An 8275-nucleotide genomic window follows, 5' to 3' on the forward strand; every position below is an offset into this window, starting at 1 on the left:
GCGGTAGCTCTCTTCCCTATATCCTTCCTCTCCCTCCGCTCGCTCCGCCCTGCCGAGGCTCCTTCCTCCCCCTAGATGAAACCCGCCGCCTCCCATTCGCCTCCCCTCTGCCGGCGTCGCGCCCGTCGGTCTACCACTCAATTTCCTACCTAGCGAAGTTATTCAACCCTAAACGCCATTAGAACTTCTTTTCAACCTTAGAGCAGACTACTATTTCCTTCGTACATTTGGGTGCGCGGTATGGCCAGACCTTCGTCCTTTCAACAAACACAAACTTTAGCTCTGTTCTACCCAGTGTTTGTTCATTGGTATATATATTACATCTCTGACATATCAATTCGACGTGATTACATCTCTGGTGATATTGTGTTTGATGAGTCTATATTTCTGTTTTCTGAACTCCATGAAAATTCGGGTGCCCCACTTTGTGCAAAAACTAATTAGTTTCCTCCTGCACTTATTATTCCTCCTACTTTTCATCATGGGGGTGACTTGCAAAATGATCTTGTGTCTTTTTCTGGTCACAATTCGGGTTACCTAGTGTACACAGAGAAGAAATTCAGCAGGGCTCGTAGAGCAGATGGCGCAGAAAATCCCGGTGCAGAGCCCAACAACGATTCTCCCACACTGTCAGGCACGCGAACCCTTTAGCGACATTTATTTCTTTACATGAAACATTGTAGGAGAATATGGGTGTATGCTCAAGTTGAGTAGAATCGGAAGCCAGAACTGCCTGAGGGCTCTGTTGCAAGACCTGCTCTAAAACACTACAGATCTATACTGGTGTGACCAAATGGTAACAAGTGATGCGCATTTTACCCTGATCAGTTGGTCCGCTGGCTACAAAGTATTCCCCTTTTTTAGGTACCTATAAGAGCATGCCTTTTGGTCTTTTGATCCAAGATAAAAGAAAAATTAGTATTGGTACAAGTAATTAGCTAGCCGCTCAAAGAATATGGTCCTAGCTACTAGTAGTAAAGACGGCACTTGGAGTGTAGCTGAAGGCTGCTGGCTCCTACTCCCTCCGTTCCTGAATATTTTTCTTTCTAGAGATTTCAACAAATGACTACATACGAAGCAAAATGAGTGGATCTACACTCTAAAATATGTATATATGCATTCGTATGTGGCAGTTCATTTGAAATCTCTAAAGACAAATATTTAGGAACGGAGGGAGTACATTTTTGCTTCGGTTCAGGGGAATTATGATTCTAGAATTTTAGATTGTGTTTATATAGTGTATGTGTTAATTATAATGTTCTCTCTTGCTTCAAAATTTACTATTTGCAGGTCACTTACGAATTGCACCTCTTTTGCTTTTGCAGTTTATCCCGGTTGAATGTTTCAGCCGACCCTAAGCATGGAAAATTTATAAACCGTAAGAAGCATGTCATATGAATATACGAGCCACTCTAAATGTTGACCACTTAAACAAGCAAATATACATGCTCACGAGAAAGGAAGAAGCAAATGTGTAGAAAAGCTCTCGTGTCAACAATAAGTGGAACTACGTATCAAATACGTTCTAAATAGGAAAATTAGCATGGTGGTTTCGTGGTGTAGTTGGTTATCACGTCAGTCTAACACACTGAAGGTCTCCGGTTCGAACCCGGGCGAAGCCAAATAAAATAGTCCATTTTTTTTGAATTTTCCCCCTTAACTGAGCTCGTACTTTACGGTGGTATTCAGAAGAGAGACAGTTAAATATGCATAGCCACAAATACCAAATTTATCCAATCAAATGCTCCACATGCCGCTGGACAGTTGAAGAGGCGCAAACCCAATAACTCCTGTTTGTGTTACAGTCTGTTCCACTTTCTTTTTCCCCGATTCTACGGTCGGCAATATTAGTAGGAGTACATTACAGTAAGCAGAGTAATCAGTTTAGACATCTCATCAAATGGATTCGAGTTGCAAATTACAAGAGTTCACACCGAAGAAAAACAGCTACGAGTTTTTCAAGCCTTGCATTCCTGAATGCGGCTCACCGGATGGTACATCTATCGACAGCCCAAAGTTCCTTGCCTCGCCGCCTCTAGAAACTGAATGGTTGGCTGGTACATCCATCAGCGGCCCAAAAGCTCCTCGTCAACTCTTGAAACTGAATCATGTGTAAGTATATGCAAGAAAAAAGATACTTTAGAAGTGGAATCGTGTGAGGAAAGAAGTTTTTGCACAGTTACTTGACAAGGAGGCTTGCACATGGACCCGAATTTCAGCGAATGGGAGGTATAGTTCACCATCATGCACCTAGTATGACTATTTCACTTATTATATATGCTAACCTGAAGTCCACGCACGTTTCATACCAGCGCGAAAGGCCACCCATGTTTGCTCACTTCATCCGAGTTTGATTCTTGAAAAGAAGCACTCAGGATTTGACGATTTGATTCGCATGGGAGTTAATTAGTTGGATGCCTCACTAGATAATACTATCCAACAAAATAGATTTGATTGTGTTTTGTACCCCCATTATATGAAGGCGTTCTAGTTTCTATACAACTAAACTGTGTTCTAGTACTTTATATACAACTAAATTGTACTGAAACCAGGAAGAGAGCCACAAGTTAACTTACATTTTCTCCGACTATCCGTTAGTCCTTTGGATAGTAATTGCAATGCCAAATGTACTTAAGAACTTCAGAACTTTGCAAACTCTGTCATCAACCTCTTCACATGTGACTTTGATAGTCTTCAAGTATCCTGAAATAGCTGGTTTCTCCATAAAACTTAACACTGCATCAACTCGGCTACTGTCCATTTATAAAACATTTACCTTACTCAACTGAAATGTCAGATTCTCAGGAACCGGTGAATGTTCAAGCATACAAACTAGTGCATGGAGGTCAGGTTGCACGCACCACTCGTTCAGCAACAATGTTTTTAACTTATTAAATGTAGGGCACCATCTCAAATCCCTTCTGAAAATAAACTAAACAAAGTGCAAAACAGTTACAGTCAAGGATCTAATTTTGAAGTCCGCAATGCAATGGTACTGAAGTGCATTGGACCTTTGGATGAACATTTAAAATTCATACCTAGACAAAGTATATATAACCAATGTCAGCATGTCATAATTAGCAACTCTCTCTAAATTTACAAAGAATTGTTGATAGATCATTTAGAAATTCACATCATGAACATACGGCCTGAATAGATATTTTCAATATCACAAGACTTTCTCAACTAGAATTGGGTTAGATCTCGAAGTGCAATCGCATAAACATATATAGAACTTCTGGCATGTGCACAATAATAAAACATAAGAGCTCATCTGGTGGCAATACGTGTGGCTACACTATTTTCGTCATTAACTGGTATGTAAAGATGGATAGATATCCTGATAGCAACTACCGTAGAGATCAGAACAGTTATGCATTTAAAATCAAGATGGAAGTATGTGTAGGTTTACCATTTCCGGATCAGCTATCAACTCCAAGTTTTTAGCACGAGACAGACCTCCAAAAAGTACACAGCCACCATTGTGGTCATCATTACCACAACAATCCGCACAAGTACCACAACACCCCTCAGCAACACCTTCAAGACAGTAATCCTTCAAGCAGATTTGAGGCCTGACAACTGCGGTTTCTAATGATAGCATGCTTTCGAGCAATGGGACTCTACCTCCACATGATATGAGTTGCAGCGAAACAAGATTTGGGGCAGAAATACGAACCCAGCCATCATTTTTGAAATGACAATGCTTAGATGCTTAGATGCTTTAAAGATTGGGAAAGGATGCTACTCGCAGTCTTTAAGTTGCTGTCTTCTATCTTCAGATACTCCAGTGTTAAACAGCTTGAAAAATTTAGGAATTTGCTTTTCAAACTCACATCAGAAACCTGCAATCTTCTTAAATACCGGGAGACAAGAGGAGGGCCATCCAAATAGCGGATCGAGAACCCCTGCAAAGGGAACTTGACAGTGAGGACCTGAGCTTGGCATGACAAAGCATGCCGGATCCATGTTGATATCCAAGTATGATCATCTTCAAAATGCTGAGCATACTCGATCTCGACCTCATCCAGAGTCGAGCCAGGGTCTCGGAGAAGCAACAGGCAGCTCACAAACTTGGTAAGGAAAACGTCAGTGCTGCTCCCCGACCTCCCCATTTTCTGATGCGGAGACGGCGCATGGATTTCCAAAGATAGCGCCAGCGCCGGGCAAGCAGGCAGGTGCGCACCGCCTCATCCGCCTGCAGGAAGCCAAGGACATGGCGCAGGACGTCGCCCGGCAGGGCGCTGATACGGTCTTCCTCGGTCCTGCTTGCGTGAGGCATTCCGTGGAACAGGTGGTGTGCGCCGGAAGCTGCGGGAACACGAGTGGAACAACCTAAGGGGCGGGAGGCAGCAGGGACGACGAAGATGGTCAGGTCAACCGTAACAAAATGGCAGATTTGACAGCTCACCTCCTGGCCGTTGGTCGATGCGTCCGCGGCGCGGTGGCCGGTGGCGGCGGTGAGATGACCGGACGAACACCACCCTTCCCCCCTGTCGACCAGACAGAGCTGAGTCAAGATGGCAATGGGGCCGTGGGTTTTTACCCTATTAGGGGACAGGGATGGGCGTCTTTTCATCCCCGCGGGCTGGTGTTGGGCACATTATACAACCCGACACGTTTCATGGGTTTGCACCCGTTTCGGTAGTCCCCGAACCCGAAACCCGGCAAACCCGGCAAAATACATTTTTTTACCAAGTTTGAGCGTATTTTGATCTTCTCTAGAACTTGGCACTTTGATTTGGCTTTGGAAGCTTTGAAGATAGTCTTTTGGAGGCTTGAAGATGTGAAAGATGCTATGATGATTCCTACTTTAAAGTGATTTGTGAACTATGAATTCTATTTGAAAACTTATGTATTGGACTATTTTGTCTCATTTATGCTTTTGATTTGTGAACCAAGAATTATATTTTAGAACTTGTGTAATTGGACATTTTGTTTAACCATGTATGGCTGAAATATGCTGATGTTTGTTGCTGAAATCTGATTATCTATGTTGCTGAAATGTGGTATCGTTTTGTTGTCGAAATATTATTCTTTGTTGGTTCTATGTTTCCTTATATATGTCGATTTCCCCGCGGGTTCCCCGTGGGTTAAGAAAACCTGATGGGTTTAAGGGACGGGCGAAAAACTAGCCTCGCGCACGGTGACGGAAACAGGGACAGGTTTATAATTTTCTTGTGGGGATAGGTTTGGAAAGACAAAACCCAACGGGTTTCATCGCCGTTGCCATCTTGAGAGCTGAGCGACAGCGAGGAAGGAGATCAGCACAACGCAGCCATGAGCCCATGATTCACTTACAGTTCTGCATCGATGCTTTTCGAATCTGTGGTGGTCGCTCTTGCTCTGGAAGCCTAACCCCAGGAAATGCAGCTGCTTCTATTCGATTGTTTTCGCACAGCACAGGCCACTGTGTGAGCTGCCGAGGAGCGACGGAGCGAGTGAGCGATACTACTAGCCCACTGACCCGGCTTGAACAGTACTATACAGATACGGAAACAGTCTTGCGAAGTCTGAGTCATATATTCCTTTGATTTTGTAGGAAGATTTGTATAAAAAATTCTTTTCAGTTTTGTTTTCTTTTTCTTTTTATATATTATATCATTTAACTGAGACTTGGTTAAATCTTAGCCTGACAGTAATCTAGCCGCACCCAATACGAAAAGGTTGTAGGGGCAATTTCGTCCAGAAAAAGTCCGTCACCCGGACGCGGAGCACTCAACTCGTATCCTCTTTTTTCTAGAGAAAACTCAACTCATATCTTCTTTTCTCGAGAAAACTCAACTCGTATCAGACATGGTAAATCCGGCTCCTACAGGCATGTGGCATCCGCGGACAGTGCCACGCAATGCCGCGACTATGTCTCGCTTTAAGGAAGACCCTAAGTCTCCTATCGAGTGAAAAGTGAAAACAGTATCTGGCCGGCCCATTTTAGAGCGCACAGTGTTAAAAAATCAGGAAGAACAGGGGGCACACCCAGGGATCTAACTCTCCGGGCTGAGCGAGAGAGCTGGTAGCCACTAGGGATGTGTTTGATTGCATGGACATGCTAGGATGGTTGTGGGTATCCCCAACCAGGTGGCTAGGGATAGCCCTTTTTTCTGTTTGCTTGGAAGGGTAGGGTTATCCCATGTTTTGTTTGGTTTAAAGGATGAAACGTGGTTGAGGATAGCCATCGGAGTGTTTGGTTCGAGGGGTGAATGAAGGATAAGGGTTGTGGTAATCTCTTTTACTTGAGGTGGTGAGATTACCTTCATAATTTGCACTTTTTCAATGGAAGAAAGGAAAAAACGGTATGTACAATCATAATTTCGAAAAATTTAACTTTTTCACAGCAAACCAAAACAAAACGGCAGTCAAAATTTTGAACTTCATCACATAAGCTCAACATTCCATACATAAGTCAGGTGCACATAACTCACAGTTCAACATTCCATCATTTGATGACGAAGCATGAGTAATATTTGGCACCCATTCATCCTCGGGTATGATATATTCATCTATCCCATCATTTATAACCCAATTGTGAATAATGCAACAAGCCACAACAATGTCAACTTGTGTTGGAAATAGAAAGAATGGGGTGACATCATCAAGTATCTTGAATCTTCTATTCAATGAGCCAAATGCACGTTCTACAGTCACACGAAGAGAAGAATGCCTAAGGTTGAACAGCTCCTTCTCGTTTTGCACGGGGTTGTTTCCCCACTCATTCAAGTGATACCTCACGCCACGAAAAGGAGGCAAAAACCCTGGTTTGGCTCCATATCCAGCATCAACTAGATAAAATTTTCCTAAACGAGGAACATTCAGGTTACTTGGTTATATATATAAATACCCCATTGACAATACAGATGTATATAGTTCATCTATTACCTTGTGGAACACGTAGACCATTCTCATGTTCTAAAGCATCACGTAAAACTAGAGCATCATGTGATGTCCCTTCCCAACCGGGCAACACATATGTGAATCGAAGGTCAAAATCTACAGCCGCCATCACATTTTGAGTAGCATAAGTCTTTCTACCACGAAAGGCAACCTCCATATCCAGTGTAACGGAGGCTCGCACATGTGTGCCATCAATAGCTCCAATACAATCCTATTTGGTGAAAACAAAACCCAAAAATTAGGATCTAAACAAATTCATGCCTACAATGACAAAATATAGTTGTCACTCCGTCTCACATACCTTAAAGTATGGATCCCACCGGTAGTTTCCTTCTATTTTGGTTTGGGTCTCCAATGAAGGCTTCCTAATAAGGTCATCTCGAAGCTCACCAATGGCATGGAGTACCCTTTTGAAGTAACGGCTCACGACTTCACCGGATCTACCAAAATTGGCGCCAATTACCCTATTTCTAATGTTGTGCCCAATGGTGTGCAGGAACATTGCTAGTTGTTGCTCAACAGTCAAGTGTATTGTGTCATTTAGCAAGTTGCGATCCCTAAACAGTTGACAAAACCTAAAGAAAGGTTCTCTCCGAAGCCTAAGCATATTCACACAAGTTGTGTCATTCTTCCATATTTTGTTGTCAAAATACTCTCTTCTCATCCTATCTCTCTCATCAATTGGGGCATACGTAATTACTTCTCTTCTTTTTCTTTTTCTGGATTGAACAACCAATGTTATCATGTTGATAAACCATTGTGCCGCAGCCGCATAAATTAACATCTTTATTTTTCTGTCCATCTACAATGCAATTACAAATGATACTTTAACATGTGAATAAGAATAATTCAATAGCACACAATCTGTCTACAAGAAGCCAATTATTCAGAGGTAAATCAACAATCGTTTCTACTGTCAAATATTTCAGAAAAAGAAACAGGAGATTAGACAGTGGGGTGTATGTGTTACCTCAATTGAAGGAGTTGTGCTGCCAGATGTTCTCACGGTGACCTTGAAATATCCTAGGTTCGCGTCCATTTCATGCACAGATAGTTGGACGCATCCTACTTTAGGCAAACGAGCTGGTTTTTCAGAGTGTTTTTCATTTTTTTATACGAATTTATTTTATACATGGTCAATATTTTTGTTTACATGATCGCTGAAAACCACCTGCCCGTAACAGACGCCCGCGTCGCTCCATGGGCAGCACGGGCGGAAGCTAATCCCCGCTGCCGGCGTTCTCTTCTCCGTGTCTCCCCCTCGCCGCCGCCGGGCAAAGCCTGCCGGCGGCCGGCGGCGGCGGGATCTTCCTCTCGCGCGGCCGTGGTGGTGGGCGTGCAGCGTCCGTGGTGGTGGCCGTTGCAGCAGTCGCGGCGACAGGTC

At 43.3% G+C, this 8275-nt stretch overlaps 1 non-coding gene across 1 annotated transcript; it reads left to right on the forward strand.

The window, feature by feature from the left end:
* The first annotated feature begins 1548 nt into the window (after positions 1-1548).
* TRNAV-AAC lies at positions 1549-1622 on the forward strand. Its single transcript has one exon. It is a non-coding gene; the product is annotated as a tRNA-Val (tRNA).
* The last annotated feature ends 6653 nt before the right edge of the window (positions 1623-8275 follow it).

The sequence above is a fragment of the Triticum dicoccoides genome, chromosome 6A (genome assembly GCF_002162155.2).
Source record: "Triticum dicoccoides isolate Atlit2015 ecotype Zavitan chromosome 6A, WEW_v2.0, whole genome shotgun sequence".
In the NCBI taxonomy this organism is placed as follows: Eukaryota; Viridiplantae; Streptophyta; class Magnoliopsida; order Poales; family Poaceae; genus Triticum; species Triticum dicoccoides.